Genomic DNA, 20,252 nt, shown 5'->3' with positions numbered 1-20,252 from the left:
GCCCCCCTCCCCCACCCGGTCCCCCCCTCGCCCCCCCCACCTCCTCTCCCCCCGCGTTTCCTAGCTGCCCCGGGCATCAGTCGCTAATCACCACGCGGAAACAGCGTCCCCCTACCGCCCCCCGAGCCCCGTTCCTACACGGATAGCGGAGAGCGGGGGACCCGAGGGGGGTTAGCAAAATGGGGCGGGGAGGGGGTGGGGGGTGGAGGTGGGATTCTGAGAGACTCTGTCCACACGAGCTCGCCCCCGTGTCTCCCCGCGTCTCCCCGCGTCTCCCCGCGTCTCCCGGTGTCTTTCCGCATCTCTCCGTGTCTCTGTGTGCCCATGTCCCCTCGTCTCCCCGCATCTCCCTGCGTCTCCCCGCCTCTCCCCGTGTCTCCATATGTCCATGTCCCCGTGTCTGCACTAAAACACACACGTTCAATGCATTTTCGCGTCTCAAGCGGGGTAAAATTGCCCTATATCCCCCACCTCTGCCCACCTTAGATCCGCGACTGATCCAGGCTCCTGGCTCCAGACTCCGGACTCCAGGTTCCAAGGTTCTAACTCCATGCTCCAGAATCCAGGCTCCAGGTTCCAGGCCGTGGGGTGGCCCCCACTGCCCCTCGCTGCACAAACAAACGCTGCCCCCGCCCCGTGTTTTCTCTGCGGCGTTCTCGGCTCTGGCTCCTCCAAAAAATATTATTACAGCGCCCAGTGGCGGAGTTTAGCGGCCCCAGCAATTAGCGACGACGACAATGATGATGATGGAGACGATGAGTCATAGGGGACACGCGTGTGGCACGTGTCTCACTGGGGACACACATGTGGCACGTGTGTCTCACTGGGGACACGCGTGTGAGAAGTGTCTGCTGATGAGCTGAATATTCAGTGTCTCGTCAGCTGTGTTTTTGTATCAGGTGTTCACCCAATGATTCCACCACTCAAGGTGAGTACTGGGGGCATCAGACACTCCATCAATCACACACCGACCCATTCACTCACTCACCCACTCACTCACTCACGAAATCATCATCTTACCCACTCAATCACTCACCGACCCATTCACTCACGCACCCACTCACTCACACACTCATCATTTCACTCACTCAATCACTCACTGACCCATTCACTCACTCACCCACTCACTCACACACTTATGTCACTCACTCAATCACACACCGACCCATTCACTCACTCACCCACTCACTCACCCACTCACTCACACAATCATCATTTCACTCACTCAATCACACACCGACCCATTCACTCACTCACCCACTCACTCACACACTCATCATGTCACTCACTCAATCACACACCGACCCATTCACTCACTCACCCACTCACTCACCCACTCACTCACGAAATCATCATCTTACCCACTCAATCACTCACCGATCCATTCACTCACGCACCCACTCACTCACACACTCATCATTTCACTCACTCAATCACTCACTGACCCATTCACTCACTCACCCACTCACTCACACACTTATCATGTCACTCACTCAATCACACACCGACCCATTCACTCACTCACCCACTCACTCACCCACTCACTCACACAATCATCATTTCACTCACTCAATCACACACCGACCCATTCACTCACTCACCCACTCACTCACACACTCATCATTTCACTCACTCAATCACTCACTGACCCATTCACTCACTCACCCACTCACTCACACACTCATCATGCCACTCACTCAATCACACACCGACCCATTCACTCACTCACCCACTCACTCACACACTCATCATTTCACTCACTCAATCACTCACCGACCCATTCACTCACTCACCCACTCAATCACACACTCATCATTTCACTCACTCAATCACTCACTGACCCACCCATCCACTAACTCAGATACTTACCGACCCGCTCTCTGCAAACTCACCCACTCAGCCACTCGCCCACTCACCCATCCACCCAGTCACCACACAGGTCACCTCACTTATCTCCCTCCTTTTTCCCTCGCACCGCTCCATTCCGGAATTCCCTCCTCCCATCATCACCACCACCATCACCACCACCATCACCACCACCATCATCGTCTCTTCTCTCCCCAAGCTCCCACAACAACAAACTCGCTCAGTCAAAGACGCACGTTACTCCACTCCCCTGGCTGTTGCAGCATTGCGAGTGCTGTCTGCTTCTGGCCGCTTGGCGTGGCGGGTATTGGGGTGTTTGCTCAGAAACTGTAAAAAAATGAGTGGAGTTAGGGAGGGCACGGAGGGAATAGAGGAGTGAAGGGGACAGGGGGGAGGTGAGGGGGTAGGGAGGAGAGGGAGAGAAGAAAGAGGTAGGAGAGTTATGAGAGGGAGGGCAAAGGGAGGAGAGTGGGGATAGGGATAGAGAGGAGAGAGGGGATAGAGAGGAGAGAGGGGATAGGGAGGAGAGAGGGGATAGAGAGGAGAGAGGGGATAGGGAGGAGAGAGGGGATAGAGAGGAGAGAGGGCATAGGGAGTAGAGAGGAGAGAGGGGGTAGGGAGGAGAGAGGGGATAGAGAGGAGAGAGGGGATAGGGAAGTAGAGAGGAGAGAGGGGGTAGGGAGGAGAGAGGCGAGGGAAAAAAGAGTGAGGTAGGAGAATCGTGAGGGGAGAGGGAGGCGATGCGAGGGGGTGGTGCGAGAGACTTCAGTTCGCTCCGTGTGTTGAAGTCGCTGTGGTGCCCGCGCTGTCCCCGTGATCACAATAACCAAACCCCCCGTCGCCCCCCCTCTCCTGTACCCCCCCCCCCGCATCGTACCCGCCCCCCCCAATCTGGAGATACGGTCACGCTGAGAACCACAGACTCCTGCCGTCCACATTCCCTGGCCGCCATGGGGTACAGGTGAAGCTGTCGTCCAGCTGATGACGACACCTCATTCATATGGAGCGATTCCTGAGAAACCCCTGGAATGGTTAATATTCGAATATGTATTGTACTTACAACCCTTACACGACACAGGATAACCGTTAGGGTCGTTGGGGGAAAGTCGCAAAACAATGAGACAATTCGTATGTTTTACACATCTCATCAGCCACGCGGCCTGACATTTGGGAGTACATCATGTCAGCGACATTGCAGGCTAAAGGCGCGTACAACTCAGCGCCAGTTTCGACGCTCGGTCTCTCATCAGTTGACCCAGGCTCGCTTGCTGGTGAACCTCCAGATTGTCTACAGACACGAGGTCTCTCTCTCTGCGTTGGGTACGGGGGTTCGTAGTTCGACCCAAAACTATTAAAACACACGACGCACAAACTGTAAATGTTGTGGGTTTTACTCTCCAACACACCGGCGTGCCGTACAAGTCGCGGCGGTCAGGCGGTGGCGGGTTTAACGACGCATTTATATTGACGCGATCTCACCCAAAACTAACCTCTATTACAGAGAATAATGGTGATCATAACCACGTCGTTCAACCCCCGCGTCACGCGTCCGTCACCGTACACACAACCACAATCGGCCTCCGTGCGCTCGCCACGCACGCGCCTTGTGCTCGCGAGCCCGCGGCTCGCCTTGACCAGGCCACGTCCATGGAGCTGGCCACCTGGCTCGCAGATAGGGGGCAGAGGGGGGGGCAAGGGGGACCCCCCGCGCTCAAGAGCGACCCCCTAATTCCGCCGGATGACCTCCTCCATCTCCCTTGAGAGGGGGACTTATCCACTTACCCCCCCGAACCTCGCCCACCGTCGCCCTTCTCCCAGCAGCCCCACCCCCCCCCCCCACCACGAGGCCCCTGCTCGCTTGGCCACTGCTCAATCACATTCCTGCCGGGCCAAGTAGAGATCTTATCCCCGGACTTGGGGGGGGAGACAGCCCCATCACGGGCCCCTGGACCCCGATCCCCCCCCCCCCCACCTTTACACACGTGTTCCCAGTGAGGCACGCGCAACACGCGTGTGTGTGTGTGTGTCAGACGTGTCTCGCACTGCCCCCCCCCTACCTTTACACACGTGTCCCCCCCCCCCCCCCAACGAGACGCGTGCCACTGGCAGGCCATGGAATCCCGGGCGGCTCGATTTGGCAGAAGCGCGAGGTGGACATTGCAGGGCTGCGCCTGTAACTTTACACTCATTCACTCCCAATATAGTCCTCGTGTTCATGTCGAGGTCACGTCTCGTGTTCATGTCGGGGTCACGTCTCGTGTTCATGTCGGGGTCACGTCTCGTGTTCATGTCGGGGTCACGTCTCGTGTTCATGTCGGGGGTCACGTCTCGTGTTCATGTCGGGGGTCACGTCTCGTGTTCATGTCGGGGTCACGTCTCGTGTTCATGTCGGGGTCACGTCTCGTGTTCATGTCGGGGTCACGTCTCGTGTTCATGTCGGGGTCACGTCTCGTGTTCATGTCGGGGTCACGTCTCGTGTTCATGTCGGGGTCATGTCTCGTGTTCATGTCGAGGTCACGTCTCGTGTTCATGTCGGGGTCACGTCTTGTGTTCATGTCGGGGTCACGTCTCGTGTTCATGTCGGGGTCACGTCTCGTGTTCATGTCGGGGTCACATCTTGTGTTCATGTCGGGGTCACGTCTTGTGTTCATGTCGGGGTCACGTCTCGTGTTCATGTCGGGGGTCACGTCTCGTGTTCATGTCGGGGTCACGTCTCGTGTTAATGTCGGGGGTCACGTCTCGTGTTCATGTCGGGGTCACGTCACGTGTTCATGTCGGGGTCACGTCTCGTGTTCATGTCGGGGTCACATCTCGTGTTCATGTCGGGGTCACGTCTCGTGTTCAGGTCGGGTCACGTCTCGTGTTCATGTCGGGGTCACGTCTCGTGTTCATGTCGGGGGTCACGTCTCGTGTTCATGTCGGGGTCACGTCTCGTGTTCATGTCGGGGTCACGTCTTGTGTTCATGTCGGGGGTCACGTCTCGTGTTCATGTCGGGGTCACGTCTCGTGTTCATGTCGAGGTCACATCTCGTGTTCATGTCGGGGTCACGTCTCGTGTTCATGTCGAGGTCACATCTCGTGTTCATGTCGGGGTCACGTCTCGTGATACTCTAAAAACGTTTTTCTAAATCTGGAGGGGAACCCCGGACGACCCGGAGACAAATCCACGCGACCACGGGGAGAAAGAGAGATGCGCAAACTCCGAATATACAGCAGCATCAGCAGGCGTCAGGGGGAGATCGCCGAGTCTCAAGACTCGCCCTCAGGAGGGTGCTGCCGCTATACGGGATATTTGTCCGTGAATTCCGTCAGTAGTGAGGGTTTGGCTCCGTGTTAGAAGGAGACCCCGGAGAAAGCTGAGCCTACGGTGCAGTTGGCACAAGGAGGGGGTGGGACGCGCCGCTCCCCTTACACAGATGGGCTCGCGGACACGCAGCACTCGCCGCTGTGCTGCCAACACCTCACCCCCCCCCCCCCCGACGTTCTCGCGACGCGAGACAATCTGAGGCGTGAGCCACGCTGTGGTTGTTTGTGTGAACCAACACAATTGTCGTAACGAGGATGGGAACTCGTCGACATTTAGTAGAATGGACCGCGCCAGTAGCGTGTGAGCACGAGCCGCTGCAGGCCTGCAGCCTTCGCCAACCATCGCACGTTCGGATATCGCCATGAAGGGAAACTCTGTGGTGATTTGTTTTTGTAGTATCACTGGAAACGGCAGTCACCAGAACATCAAGGCCGCATGGGTCCCGTCACATTTCACGTCCCGTGAAATAGTCATCCTCGAGGTTCTGGTTCACGTCTCTGTCACTCGACTGTGCCGTGAAGGGGATCACCAATCATCTGTCCGAGCGAACTGTCCTAACGCGGCACTGACTCTCGTCAACATTGATTTGCGTCTGTGCAGTCGTTTACATTGCTCCTGCAATGCGTCTGTCTCTGCTCTGATCTCCATCTGTCTGTCTCTGATTTCTGTCTGTCTCTGATCTGATCTCTGTCTGTCTCTGCCCTGGTCTCTGTCTGTCTGTCTCTACTCTGATCTCTGTCTATCTGTCTCTGCTCTGATCTCAATCTGTCTGTCTCTGCTCTGATCTCAATCTGTCTGTCTCTGCTCTGATCTCTGTCTGTCTGTCTCTGCTCTGATCTCAATCTGTCTGTCTCTGCTCTGATCTCTATCTGTCTGTCTCTGTCTCTGTCTCTGATCTCTGTCTGTCTCTGCTCTGATCTCTATCTGTCTCTCTCTGCTCTGATCTCTGTCTGTCTGTCTCCACTCTGATCTCTGTCTGTCTGTCTCTGCTCTGATCTCTATCTGTCTGTCTCTGCTCTGATCTCTATCTGTCTCTCTCTGCTCTGATCTCTGTCTGTCTGTCTCTGCTCTGATCTCTGTCTGTCTGTCTCTGCTCTGATCTCTATCTGTCTGTCTCTGCTCTGATCTCTGTCTGTCTGTCTCTATTCTGATCTCTATCTGTCTGTCTCTGCTCTGATCTCTGTCTGTCTCTGCTCTGATCTCTATCTGTCTGTCTCTGCTATGATCTCTGTCTGTCTGTCTCTACTCTGATCTCTATCTTTCTGTCTCTGCTCTGATCTCTGTCTGTCTGTCTCTGATCTCTATCTGTCTGTCTCTGCTCTGATCTCTGTCTGTCTGTCTCTGCTCTGATCTCTATCTGTCTGTCTTTGCTCTGATCTCTCTCTGTTTGTCTCTGCTCTGATCTCTGTCTGTCTGTCTCTGTCTCTGATCTCTATCTGTCTGTCTCTGCTCTGATCTCTGTCTGTCTGTCTCCACTCTGATCTCTGTCTGTCTCTGTCTCTGATCTCTATCTGTCTGTCTCTGCTCTGGTCTCTGTCTGTCTCTGCTCTGATCTCTGTCTGTCTGTCTCTGCTCTGATCTCTGTCTGTCTGTCTCTGCTCTGATCTCTGTCTGTCTGTCTCTGCTCTGATCTCTGTCTGTCTGTCTCTGCTCTGATCTCTGTCTGTCTGTCTCTGCTCTGATCTCTGTCTGACTGTCTCTGCTCTGATCTCTATCTGTCTGTCTCTGCTCTGATCTCTATCTGTCTGTCTCTGTCTCTGATCTCTGTCTGTCTGTCTCTGCTCTGATCTCTATCTGTCTGTCTCTACTCTGATCTCTGTCTGTCTCTGCTCTGATCTCTATCTGTCTCTCTCTGCTCTGATCTCTGTCTGTCTGTCTCCACTCTGATCTCTGTCTGTCTGTCTCTGCTCTGATCTCTATCTGTCTGTCTCTGCTCTGATCTCTATCTGTCTCTCTCTGCTCTGATCTCTGTCTGTCTGTCTCTGCTCTGATCTCTGTCTGTCTGTCTCTGCTCTGATCTCTATCTGTCTGTCTCTGCTCTGATCTCTGTCTGTCTGTCTCTATTCTGATCTCTATCTGTCTGTCTCTGCTCTGATCTCTGTCTGTCTCTGCTCTGATCTCTATCTGTCTGTCTCTGCTATGATCTCTGTCTGTCTCTACTCTGATCTCTATCTGTCTGTCTCTGCTCTGATCTCTGTCTGTCTGTCTCTGATCTCTATCTGTCTGTCTCTGCTCTGATCTCTGTCTGTCTGTCTCTGCTCTGATCTCTATATGTCTGTCTCTTCTCTGATCTCTCTCTGTCTGTCTCTGCTCTGATCTCTGTCTGTCTGTCTCTGTCTCTGATCTCTATCTGTCTGTCTCTGCTCTGATCTCTGTCTGTCTGTCTCCACTCTGATCTCTGTCTGTCTCTGTCTCTGATCTCTATCTGTCTGTCTCTGCTCTGGTCTCTGTCTGTCTCTGCTCTGATCTCTGTCTGTCTGTCTCTGCTCTGATCTCTGTCTGACTGTCTCTGCTCTGATCTCTATCTGTCTGTCTCTGCTCTGATCTCTGTCTGTCTGTCTCCACTCTGATCTCTGTCTGTCTCTGTCTCTGATCTCTATCTGTCTGTCTCTGCTCTGGTCTCTGTCTGTCTGTCTCCACTCTGATCTCTGTCTGTCTCTGCTCTGATCTCTATCTGTCTCTCTCTGCTCTGATCTCTGTCTGTCTGTCTCCACTCTGATCTCTGTCTGTCTGTCTCTGCTCTGATTTCTATCTGTCTGTCTCTGCTCTGATCTCTATCTGTCTCTCTCTGCTCTGATCTCTGTCTGTCTGTCTCTGCTCTGATCTCTGTCTGTCTGTCTCTGCTCTGATCTCTATCTGTCTGTCTCTGCTCTGATCTCTGTCTGTCTGTCTCTATTCTGATCTCTATCTGTCTGTCTATGCTCTGATCTATATCTGTCTGTCTCTGCTATGATCTCTGTCTGTCTCTACTCTGATCTCTATCTGTCTGTCTCTGCTCTGATCTCTGTCTGTCTCTGATCTCTATCTGTCTGTCTCTGCTCTGATCTCTGTCTGTCTCTGCTCTGATCTCTATCTGTCTGTCTCTGCTATGATCTCTGTCTGTCTGTCTCTACTCTGATCTCTATCTTTCTGTCTCTGCTCTGATCTCTGTCTGTCTGTCTCCACTCTGATCTCTGTCTGTCTGTCTCTGCTCTGATCTCTATCTGTCTGTCTCTGCTCTGATCTCTATCTGTCTCTCTCTGCTCTGATCTCTGTCTGTCTGTCTCTGCTCTGATCTCTGTCTGTCTGTCTCTGCTCTGATCTCTATCTGTCTGTCTCTGCTCTGATCTCTGTCTGTCTGTCTCTATTCTGATCTCTATCTGTCTGTCTCTGCTCTGATCTCTGTCTGTCTCTGCTCTGATCTCTATCTGTCTGTCTCTGCTATGATCTCTGTCTGTCTCTACTCTGATCTCTATCTGTCTGTCTCTGCTCTGATCTCTGTCTGTCTGTCTCTGATCTCTATCTGTCTGTCTCTGCTCTGATCTCTGTCTGTCTGTCTCTGCTCTGATCTCTATATGTCTGTCTCTTCTCTGATCTCTCTCTGTCTGTCTCTGCTCTGATCTCTGTCTGTCTGTCTCTGTCTCTGATCTCTATCTGTCTGTCTCTGCTCTGATCTCTGTCTGTCTGTCTCCACTCTGATCTCTGTCTGTCTCTGTCTCTGATCTCTATCTGTCTGTCTCTGCTCTGGTCTCTGTCTGTCTCTGCTCTGATCTCTGTCTGTCTGTCTCTGCTCTGATCTCTGTCTGTCTGTCTCTGCTCTGATCTCTGTCTGTCTGTCTCTGCTCTGATCTCTGTCTGTCTGTCTCTGCTCTGATCTCTGTCTGTCTGTCTCTGCTCTGATCTCTGTCTGACTGTCTCTGCTCTGATCTCTATCTGTCTGTCTCTGCTCTGATCTCTGTCTGTCTGTCTCCACTCTGATCTCTGTCTGTCTCTGTCTCTGATCTCTATCTGTCTGTCTCTGCTCTGGTCTCTGTCTGTCTGTCTCCACTCTGATCTCTGTCTGTCTCTGCTCTGATCTCTATCTGTCTCTCTCTGCTCTGATCTCTGTCTGTCTGTCTCCACTCTGATCTCTGTCTGTCTGTCTCTGCTCTGATTTCTATCTGTCTGTCTCTGCTCTGATCTCTATCTGTCTCTCTCTGCTCTGATCTCTGTCTGTCTGTCTCTGCTCTGATCTCTGTCTGTCTGTCTCTGCTCTGATCTCTATCTGTCTGTCTCTGCTCTGATCTCTGTCTGTCTGTCTCTATTCTGATCTCTATCTGTCTGTCTATGCTCTGATCTCTATCTGTCTGTCTCTGCTATGATCTCTGTCTGTCTCTACTCTGATCTCTATCTGTCTGTCTCTGCTCTGATCTCTGTCTGTCTGTCTCTGATCTCTATCTGTCTGTCTCTGCTCTGATCTCTGTCTGTCTGTCTCTGTTCTGATCTCTATCTGTCTGTCTCTTCTCTGATCTCTCTCTGTCTGTCTCTGCTCTGATCTCTGTCTGTCTGTCTCTGTCTCTGATCTCTATCTGTCTGTCTCTGCTCTGATCTCTGTCTGTCTGTCTCCACTCTGATCTCTGTCTGTCTCTGTCTCTGATCTCTATCTGTCTGTCTCTGCTCTGGTCTCTGTCTGTCTCTGCTCTGATCTCTGTCTGTCTGTCTCTGCTCTGATCTCTGTCTGTCTGTCTCTGCTCTGATCTCTGTCTGTCTGTCTCTGCTCTGATCTCTGTCTGTCTGTCTCTGCTCTGATCTCTGTCTGTCTGTCTCTGCTCTGATCTCTGTCTGACTGTCTCTGCTCTGATCTCTATCTGTCTGTCTCTGCTCTGATCTCTGTCTGTCTGTCTCCACTCTGATCTCTGTCTGTCTCTGTCTCTGATCTCTATCTGTCTGTCTCTGCTCTGGTCTCTGTCTGTCTCTGCTCTGATCTCTGTCTGTATGTCTCTGCTCTGATCTCTGTCTGTCTGTCTCCACTCTGATCTCTGTCTGTCTGTCTCTGCTCTGATCTCTATCTGTCTGTCTCTTCTCTGATCTCTATCTGTCTCTCTCTGCTCTGATCTCTGTCTGTCTCTGCTCTGATCTCTGTATGTCTGTCTCTGCTCTGATCTCTATCTGTCTGTCTCTGCTCTGATCTCTGTCTGTCTCTGCTCTGATCTCTGTCTGTCTGTCTCTGCTCTGATCTCTATCTGTCTGTCTCTGCTCTGATCTCTGTCTGTCTGTCTCTGATCTATATCTGTCTGTCTCTGCTCTGATCTCTGTCTGTCTGTCTCTGCTCTGATCTCTGTATGTCTGTCTCTGCTCTGATCTCTATCTGTCTGTCTCTGCTCTGATCTCTGTCTGTCTCTGCTCTGATCTCTGTCTGTCTGTCTCTGCTCTGATCTCTATCTGTCTGTCTCTGCTCTGATCTCTGTCTGTCTGTCTCTGATCTATATCTGTCTGTCTCTGCTCTGATCTCTGTCTGTCTGTCTCTGCTCTGATCTCTATTTGTCTGTCTCTGCTCTGATCTCTCTCTGTCTGTCTCTGCTCTGATCTCTGTCTGTCTGTCTCTGTCTCTGATCTCTATCTGTCTGTCTCTGATCTGATCTCTGTCTGTCTCTGTCTCTGATCTCTATCTGTCTGTCTCTGCTCTGGTCTCTGTCTGTCTCTGCTCTGATCTCTGTCTGTCTGTCTCTGCTCTGATCTCTATTTGTCTCTCTCTGCTCTGATCTCTGTCTGTCTGTCTCTGATCTCTATCTGTCTGTCTCTGCTCTGATCTCTGTCTGTCTGTCTCTGCTCCGATCTCTATCTGTCTGTCTCTGCTCTGATCTCTGTCTGTCTGTCTCTGCTCTGATCTCTGTCTGTCTGTCTCTGCTCTGATCTCTATCTTTCTGTCTCTGCTCTGATCTCTGTCTGTCTGTCTCTGATCTCTATCTGTCTGTCTCTGCTCTGATCTCTGTCTGTCTGTCTCTGCTCTGATCTCTATCTGTCTGTCTCTGCTCTGATCTCTCTCTGTCTGTCTCTGCTCTGATCTCTGTCTGTTTGTCTCTGTCTCTGATCTCTATCTGTCTGTCTCTGCTCTGATCTCTGTCTGTCTGTCTCCACTCTGATCTCTGTCTGTCTCTGTCTCTGATCTCTATCTGTCTGTCTCTGCTCTGGTCTCTGTCTGTCTCTGCTCTGATCTCTGTCTGTCTGTCTCTGCTCTGATCTCTGTCTGTCTGTCTCTGCTCTGATCTCTGTCTGTCTGTCTCTGCTCTGATCTCTGTCTGTCTGTCTCTGCTCTGATCTCTGTCTGTCTGTCTCTGCTCTGATCTCTGTCTGACTGTCTCTGCTCTGATCTCTATCTGTCTGTCTCTGCTCTGATCTCTATCTGTCTGTCTCTGTCTCTGATCTCTGTCTGTCTGTCTCTGCTCTGATCTCTATCTGTCTGTCTCTACTCTGATCTCTGTCTGTCTCTGCTCTGATCTCTATCTGTCTCTCTCTGCTCTGATCTCTGTCTGTCTGTCTCCACTCTGATCTCTGTCTGTCTGTCTCTGCTCTGATCTCTGTCTGTCTGTCTCTGCTCTGATCTCTGTCTGTCTGTCTCTGCTCTGATCTCTATCTGTCTGTCTCTGCTCTGATCTCTGTCTGTCTGTCTCTATTCTGATCTCTATCTGTCTGTCTCTGCTCTGATCTCTGTCTGTCTCTGCTCTGATCTCTATCTGTCTGTCTCTGCTATGATCTCTGTCTGTCTGTCTCTACTCTGATCTCTATCTGTCTGTCTCTGCTCTGATCTCTGTCTGTCTGTCTCTTCTCTGATCTCTCTCTGTCTGTCTCTGCTCTGATCTCTGTCTGTCTGTCTCTGTCTCTGATCTCTATCTGTCTGTCTCTGCTCTGATCTCTATCTGTCTGTCTCTGCTCTGATCTCTGTCTGTCTGTCTCCACTCTGATCTCTGTCTGTCTCTGTCTCTGATCTCTATCTGTCTGTCTCTGCTCTGGTCTCTGTCTGTCTCTGCTCTGATCTCTGTCTGTCTGTCTCTGCTCTGATCTCTGTCTGTCTGTCTCTGCTCTGATCTCTCTCTGTCTGTCTCTGCTCTGATCTCTGTCTGTCTGTCTCTGCTCTGATCTCTGTCTGTCTGTCTCTGCTCTGATCTCTGTCTGACTGTCTCTGCTCTGATCTCTATCTGTCTGTCTCTGCTCTGATCTCTGTCTGTCTGTCTCCACTCTGATCTATGTCTGTCTCTGTCTCTGATCTCTATCTGTCTGTCTCTGCTCTGGTCTCTGTCTGTCTCTGCTCTGATCTCTGTCTGTCTGTCTCTGCTCTGATCTCTGTCTGTCTGTCTCCGCTCTGATCTCTGTCTGTCTGTCTCTGCTCTGATCTCTGTCTGTCTGTCTCTGATCTATATCTGTCTGTCTCTGCTCTGATCTCTGTCTGTCTGTCTCTGCTCTGATCTCTATTTGTCTGTCTCTGCTCTGATCTCTCTCTGTCTGTCTCTGCTCTGATCTCTGTCTGTCTGTCTCTGTCTCTGATCTCTATCTGTCTGTCTCTGCTCTGATCTCTGTCTGTCTCTGTCTCTGATCTCTATCTGTCTGTCTCTGCTCTGGTCTCTGTCTGTCTCTGCTCTGATCTCTGTCTGTCTGTCTCTGCTCTGATCTCTATTTGTCTCTCTCTGCTCTGATCTCTGTCTGTCTGTCTCTGATCTCTATCTGTCTGTCTCTGCTCTGATCTCTGTCTGTCTGTCTCTGCTCTGATCTCTATCTGTCTGTCTCTGCTCTGATCTCTGTCTGTCTGTCTCTGCTCTGATCTCTGTCTGTCTGTCTCTGCTCTGATCTCTGTCTGTCTGTCTCTGCTCTGATCTCTATCTGTCTCTCTCTGCTCTGATCTCTGTCTGTCTGTCTCTGCTCTGATCTCTGACTGTCTGTCTCTGCTCTGATTTCTATCTGTCTGTCTCTGCTCTGATCTGTCTGTCTGTCTGTACTCTGATCTCTGTCTGTCTGTCTCTGCTCTGATCTCTGTCTGTCTGTCTCTGCTCTGATCTCTGTCTGTCTTTCTCTGCTCTGGTCTCTGTCTGACTGTCTCTGCTCTGATCTCTGTCTGTCTGTCTCTGATCTCTATCTGTCTGTCTCTGCTCTGATCTCTGTCTGTCTGTCTCTGTCTCTGATCTCTATCTGTCTGTCTCTGCTCTGGTCTCTGTCTGTCTCTGCTCTGATCTCTGTCTGTCTGTCTCTGATCTCTATCTGTCTGTCTCTGCTCTGATCTCTATCTGTCTCTCTCCGCTCTGATCTCTGTCTGTCTGTCTCCGCTCTGGTCTCTGTCTGTCTGTCTCTACTCTGATCTCTGTCTGTCTGTCTCTGCTCTGATCTCTGTCTGTCTCTGTCTCTGATCTCTATCTGTCTGTCTCTGCTCTGATCTCTGTCTGTCTACTCTGATCTCTATCTGTCTGTCTCTGTCTCTGATCTCTGTCTGCCTGTCTCTGATCTCTGTCTGTCTGTCTCTGCTCTGATCTCTGTCTGTCTGTCTGTCTCTGCTCTGATCTCTGTCTGTCTGTCTCTGCTCTGATCTCTGTCTGTCTGTCTCTGATCTCTATCTGTCTGTCTCTGCTCTGATCTCTGTCTGTCTGTCTCTGCTCTGATCTCTGTCTGTCTGTCTCTGCTCTGATCTCTGTCTGTCTGTCTCTGATCTCAATCTGTCTGTCTCTGCTCTGATCTCTATCTGTCTGTCTCTACTCTGATCTCTGTCTGTCTGTCTCTGCTCTGATCTCTGTCTGTCTCCACTCTGATCTCTGTCTGTCTCTGTCTCTGATCTCTATCTGTCTGTCTCTGCTCTGGTCTCTGTCTGTCTCTGCTCTGATCTCTGTCTCTGCTCTGATCTCTGTCTGTCTGTCTCTGATCTCTATCTGTCTGTCTCTGCTCTGATCTCTATCTGTCTCTCTCCGCTCTGATCTCTGTCTGTCTGTCTCCGCTCTGGTCTCTGTCTGTCTGTCTCTACTCTGTTCTCTGTCTGTCTGTCTCTCCTCTGATCTCTGTCTGTCTCTGTCTCTGATCTCTATCTGTCTGTCTCTGCTCTGATATCTATCTGGTTGTATCTACTCTGGTCTCTGTCTGTCTCTGCTCTGATCTCTGTCTGTCTCTGATCTCTATCTGTCTGTCTCTGTCTCTGATCTCTGTCTGCCTGTCTCTGATCTCTGTCTGTCTGTCTCTGCTCTGATCTCTGTCTGTTTGTCTCTGCTCTGATCTCTGTCTGTCTGTCTGTCTCTGCTCTGATCTCTGTCTGTCTGTCTCTGCTCTGATCTCTGTCTGTCTGTCTCTGATCTCTATCTGTCTGTCTCTGCTCTGATCTCTGTCTGTCTGTCTCTGCTCTGATCTCTGTCTGTCTGTCTCTGCTCTGATCTCTGTCTGTCTGTCTCCACTCTGATCTCTGTCTGTCTCTGTCTCTGATCTCTATCTGTCTGTCTCTGCTCTGGTCTCTGTCTGTCTCTGCTCTGATCTCTGTCTGTCTCTGCTCTGATCTCTGTCTGTCTGTCTCTGATCTCTATCTGTCTGTCTCTGCTCTGATCTCTATCTGTCTCTCTCCGCTCTGATCTCTGTCTGTCTGTCTCCGCTCTGGTCTCTGTCTGTCTGTCTCTACTCTGATCTCTGTCTGTCTGTCTCTCCTCTGATCTCTGTCTGTCTCTGTCTCTGATCTCTATCTGTCTGTCTCTGCTCTGATATCTATCTGGTTGTATCTACTCTGGTCTCTGTCTGTCTCTGCTCTGATCTCTGTCTGTCTCTGTCTCTGATCTCTATCTGTCTGTCTCTGTCTCTGATCTCTGTCTGCCTGTCTCTGATCTCTGTCTGTCTGTCTCTGCTCTGATCTCTGTCTGTCTGTCTCTGCTCTGATCTCTGTCTGTCTGTCTGTCTCTGCTCTGATCTCTGTCTGCCTGTCTCTGATCTCTGTCTGTCTCTGCTCTGATCTCTGTCTGTCTGTCTCCGCTCTGGTCTCTGTCTGTCTGTCTCTACTCTGATCTCTGTCTGTCTGTCTCTCCTCTGATCTCTGTCTGTCTCTGTCTCTGATCTCTATCTGTCTGTCTCTGCTCTGATATCTATCTGGTTGTATCTACTCTGGTCTCTGTCTGTCTCTGCTCTGATCTCTGTCTGTCTCTGTCTCTGATCTCTATCTGTCTGTCTCTGTCTCTGATCTCTGTCTGCCTGTCTCTGATCTCTGTCTGTCTGTCTCTGCTCTGATCTCTGTCTGTCTGTCTCTGCTCTGATCTCTGTCTGTCTGTCTGTCTCTGCTCTGATCTCTGTCTGCCTGTCTCTGATCTCTGTCTGTCTCTGCTCTGATCTCTGTCTGTCTGTCTCTGCTCTGATTTCAAGTCGCTTGATATCGGTGACCAGGCTTCAGCTGTCGCCACTTAGACTGTGTCCTGCCTCTCTCGAGTTCTCAATGCTGACTACTCCTCACTGCAGCTCGTGATTAGGACCTCCTCGTGAAGAGACGGAGCAGCAGCAACAGTGGTCGTCACCCTTGGCCTGGGCCGTCCCGGGGTTGTGTAACCTCGGGGGGTATGGGGGTGCGGATTTCCGTGCTGCTCGAATGACTGGAGGCTGCCACTTTGACCCGCGCGGGACGTTGCCCTCGGTCTGGTCCAAGGAGCCCGAGAGGCGATCGCTCGTTCAAGAAGTCTCGACACCGCAGCAGCAGCACACGGCGGATCCAGGCGAGGTTGAGAGGGGAGGTGTGGGTGGAGTGGGGGGTGGGGGTACCTGAGTCAGGGGAGTTGCTATGGTAACAAACATCAACAGTCGATGTTGGGGGGTGAGAGGGGCGGGGCTCCCCCCCCCCCCCCCCCCCGGCGATAACGAGTCTCATAACGAGCCTCATCAGCGCAGGCATCGGGTGCCGAGGGTGGATGGAGGTGGGTGGGGGGGGCCTCCCTGGGGGGGGGGGGGGGGGGCTCCCCAGAGGCAGAATGTTCGGGGGCGCTGGAGCGGCCCCTTCTAAGTCACGTAACCCTCCCCGCCCACTGTTTGTTGTGGTGGTGATTTCGCGCTAATTGGAGATAATGAGTTAATTCACCACGGGGTGGATGCAGTGTCCCTCCCCTGATCGCCACCTCCACTGGGCAGGAGATATCCTCGCGGGTCAACTCAGCCTCAAATGAGTACCTGGTGCGGTGTGGAGTGTGTACTATTTATTTGACTATTATTTTTAATTTGGTCGGTAAGGCCCAATGAACTGCATGGTCATAAATGAGAGTTCAACGAAGTGGACTTATCACATGGAAATGTATCTAGCAGCCAGATACTCTGAACGCGTGATGTTGATTCTAAACGTGGAGGGTAAACCCAGAGGACCCGGGTAAACAAACTCCACGCGACCACGGGGAAAGAGAGAGACACCCAAATATACAGCAGCAGCAGCGTCAGGATCGGGATCGAACCCACGACCTCCTGCATACCAGGCGATTGCGGCACCCATAACATCAACAATGGGGAGACAAAGGCGGCCAGTAGTGCTAACCACCTACTCATCTCGTGTCCCGTGCCGACCTTCATAGGTGCTGTTCGCAAACAGCACTTGACCCAACAGCCTGCCAAAGGCTATACGGGGTGTCTTTGTCAGGAGGAAACATTCACACAGCCCAATTCCAATCTACCGCTGGATGAAGGCCGTGGTGGCTCTCGGGTGAATTGCTTGACCATACTTCACCACGCTGGTCAACGCAGGATGGTAACAGCAACTGCACTGTCAGTTACAACTGCAGCAACAACAACAACAGCAGCAGCAGTGGGAGGGAGAGCGTGAGAGAGGAAATGCAAAATTGCTCCGTTCCATGAGGTCAACGGTGACCCCCCTCTCCACCCCTCCCCCACTCCCCCCGTGGTGGAGTCGTCAATCCGAATCTTCGCTGCTCTCAGCGACTCCGATCGCATTGCGTGGAATCGCCTCGCCTGGAATCGCCTCGCCTGGAATCGCCTCGCGTGGAATCGCCTCGCCTGGGCTCGAACCGGCAGAGAGAAGTCCCGTACACCCGAAGGCGATTCAGCTCCATCAGCCGATGCCGCGGGCTTGCCGGCAGCGATGTTGTGCCGCACAGAGTGCGTCTCCAGCTCCACTGCGGAGCCGCGGGTCCTCTCTGCGCGTGGCCTCAAATCACGCAGTGGCGACGTTTAGGGCAATGGGCCTTCTTCAGACAAGCGACGACATCATCAGCAGCAGCATCAGCATCATCATCATCCTGCAATACACACACGCACATTCACACGCGAGCACCTATGAAGGCCGCCGGCATGGCACACCAGAGGGCACACACACACATTCACAAAGATCCCACTTATATAAGAATAGGTTTCTCCTTTTTTCTGGCAACAAAACTGAAACCTTGTAACGAGGAATCATGTCTGCACTAACCACAAAACTTGTGGTCAGAATGCAACAACAACAAAAAACGCACTCTGATAATACATGCATTGTCCTTGAAACTGACGAGGCTCAAAAGAAAGCTGTCGCTGATGTAGACCAATCAGTTTCAAGGACAATGCATATATTATCAGAGTGCGTGTTTTTGCATTCTGACTACAGGTATTGTGGTTAATGCAGGCTTGATTCCTGGTAAAAATGCTTTATTTTTGTTCCCAGAAAAAAGGGGAAAAGCCTGTTCTTTTATTTTGGTACTGGCAAAGGAGGTCCCATGATCCCACTTGTAGCCTGCATAGGCTCCGACGGCAAGTGCCGAGGTGTTTAACAGACGCACCAACTCTGCTCCCCACTGCGCCGACTCGCTGCGTTTTATCCGCCCGGCGATCCGCTCGTTGTTGTGAGCGTCGCTCCTATGCCCTCCATTGTTGTTGAATGGCGACTGCCTCCAACTGCCCAGCAGCGTTCTTCACGAGCCTCCTCCTCCATAGAGGCCGATCTTGAGACCTCTGAGACCCGTTATCGGTAAGTCCACTCAGGTCCACATCATGGGCATACTTAACATGATTGACCAATAGGTAGCCATCGCTTGACCACATCCGGCCATCGGTCTGCCTCGCATTGCGTCTGTGTAGTGGGCTCAAACGGAGACTCCGACGTACTGTTTGGAGGCAACACATTGATTCATACCACCACCTAACACAAAGGGGTAACTGCCCCTTTAGCAGAGAGTAACCTGTGGTGGTGGTGGTGGTGGTCCACCAGGCTAGCAGCACTGGCTACACTGGGAGTAGCTACGACGGACGGGACCCCAGCTTGGGTCCAGGCCCCGTGTTGGTGACTTGTCTTCGGACGTAGGCGTGGACGTAGATTCTTGATGATCACAACAGCAGCCGGTCGTCCCCACTGGCTTTTACCCTCTTTGGCGGAGCTCGCTCCGACCCGAGCCACGACCCCTTTCTCGAACTCTCGAGGAGGATCTCCGCTTGACACGTGGTCCCCCCAGCCCCCCTTTTGGGGGTCTCTGGGTAGACGCCTCCGGTCACGTGTCCTCCGGGGTCAAACAGAGTGCCATGGCCCGTGAAACCCCGTTCCCGAAGCCGCCCCCCCCCCCCCGCACCCTATCCTGTAGGGGCTGGCACTGCACCCAGCGCAGGGTGCCACTTGTTGCTGGCAGTCCGTGCTCCTGCATCCGCCTTCGGTGGTGTCCGCGATGTCGCGACGTTGCCTGGCAGGGCACACCCAGCGACACCCAGCGATGCCGCTGCATCTGTAGCAGATGGAAACTCCTCCAGAACAGCCACGGACAGCGCCTCAAACTACGCCGTCAAAGAAGATGTCCAATCGTGTGGGAGCCAGAGGACATGCCCGTCGCGCCCCCAAGTGAACAGGGAATAGCTCTGACTCCAGACCGCGCAACTTTGCCGAGGCCTGTTCACCATCATGAAGGCCTTGAATGATCGTGAGCAGAGATTCAGGGAGCCCGCAAGCACGAGCAATAACTCAGAGCACCTGGCCTATGCATGGAATTATGGGCAGATCTGTAGATCCTGTTGGAATTCCCTGCACCTCTCATGTATCAGACGGACAGAAAATATGGCGTTCGTGCAGGACCGCCCCGGCCTGAGACCATATTGGGGCTCCGTAAGCCTCTTCTCAGCGTGCTGCCTGACAATTGTGAATAGTCCTTGCCAGGACCTTTCCCTGCCTCGCACTGAGGAGCGAGATGCTGCGGTAGTTGTTGGAATTCAGTGTATCTTTCCAATAATGCACACAAAGACAAAGATAATCCGTATAGCCTTGACAGAATGTTAGGGCAAGTGCTGTTAGCGAGCACCTGTCAAGGCCGGCACGGCACACAAGGGTAAGGTGGCCATCACCACGCCCGGCCGCCTTTGTCTCCCCTGTGGCGGAGTCGACCTATTAGAGGCCCAGAACTGGTTCAGATCATCGTCACTGCTGTTAGCCGCGAACAGGAATAGAACTAGACTCGCCGGGTTCGTAGCCCGGCGTGTTAACTGCTGCGCCACCGCTCACCAACATACACACAAATACACACACACATACCATCTCCCACACACACGCACGTCCAAACACGCACTTACACACGCGCGCAGTCACGCCCACACAACCACAAAAACAAAGTTCCACACACACACACGCGACTTCAGAACACGCACGTAGTCTCACACACGCTCACAGACAAAGCTCCCCCGTGTAGCCTGCACAGACTGTTGGGACAAGGGCCGTTAGCGAGCACCTATGAAGGCCAACACACGCACATGAGGGGTGGGTGGCCAGCACTACGCCCGGCCGCCTTTGTCTCCCTAGTGGCGATGTTTACACTCTGCACTGGGTACTCATTTGAGGCTAAGTCGACCTAGGAGAGGCCCATGACCGGTTTAGATAATCGTCACCGGTGTTGGCCGCGAGCGTGAACCGAACTCGGGTTCCCGTGTGCGTAGCACAGAGCGCTAACCACTACACGACCGCTCCCCATACACACACGCACACAAACACACACACACATACACACATGTACACACGCACGTATAACACACATATACACACGCACACATAACAACAACAACCGCCATTCGCCACTAAGTGGCGGTGACGTCACCACGACGCTTGTGCCAGGCCAAGTGCACCTTGAGGCCACGTGAAGTGTCGAACGCCCGCTGGCAGGAGGTCACGGGGCAGACCCAG

Source organism: Lampetra planeri, chromosome 57 (genome assembly GCF_965212315.1).
Source record: "Lampetra planeri chromosome 57, kcLamPlan1.2.h2, whole genome shotgun sequence".
NCBI lineage: Eukaryota > Metazoa > Chordata > Hyperoartia > Petromyzontiformes > Petromyzontidae > Lampetra > Lampetra planeri.
This window is presented reverse-complemented; position numbering follows the sequence as displayed.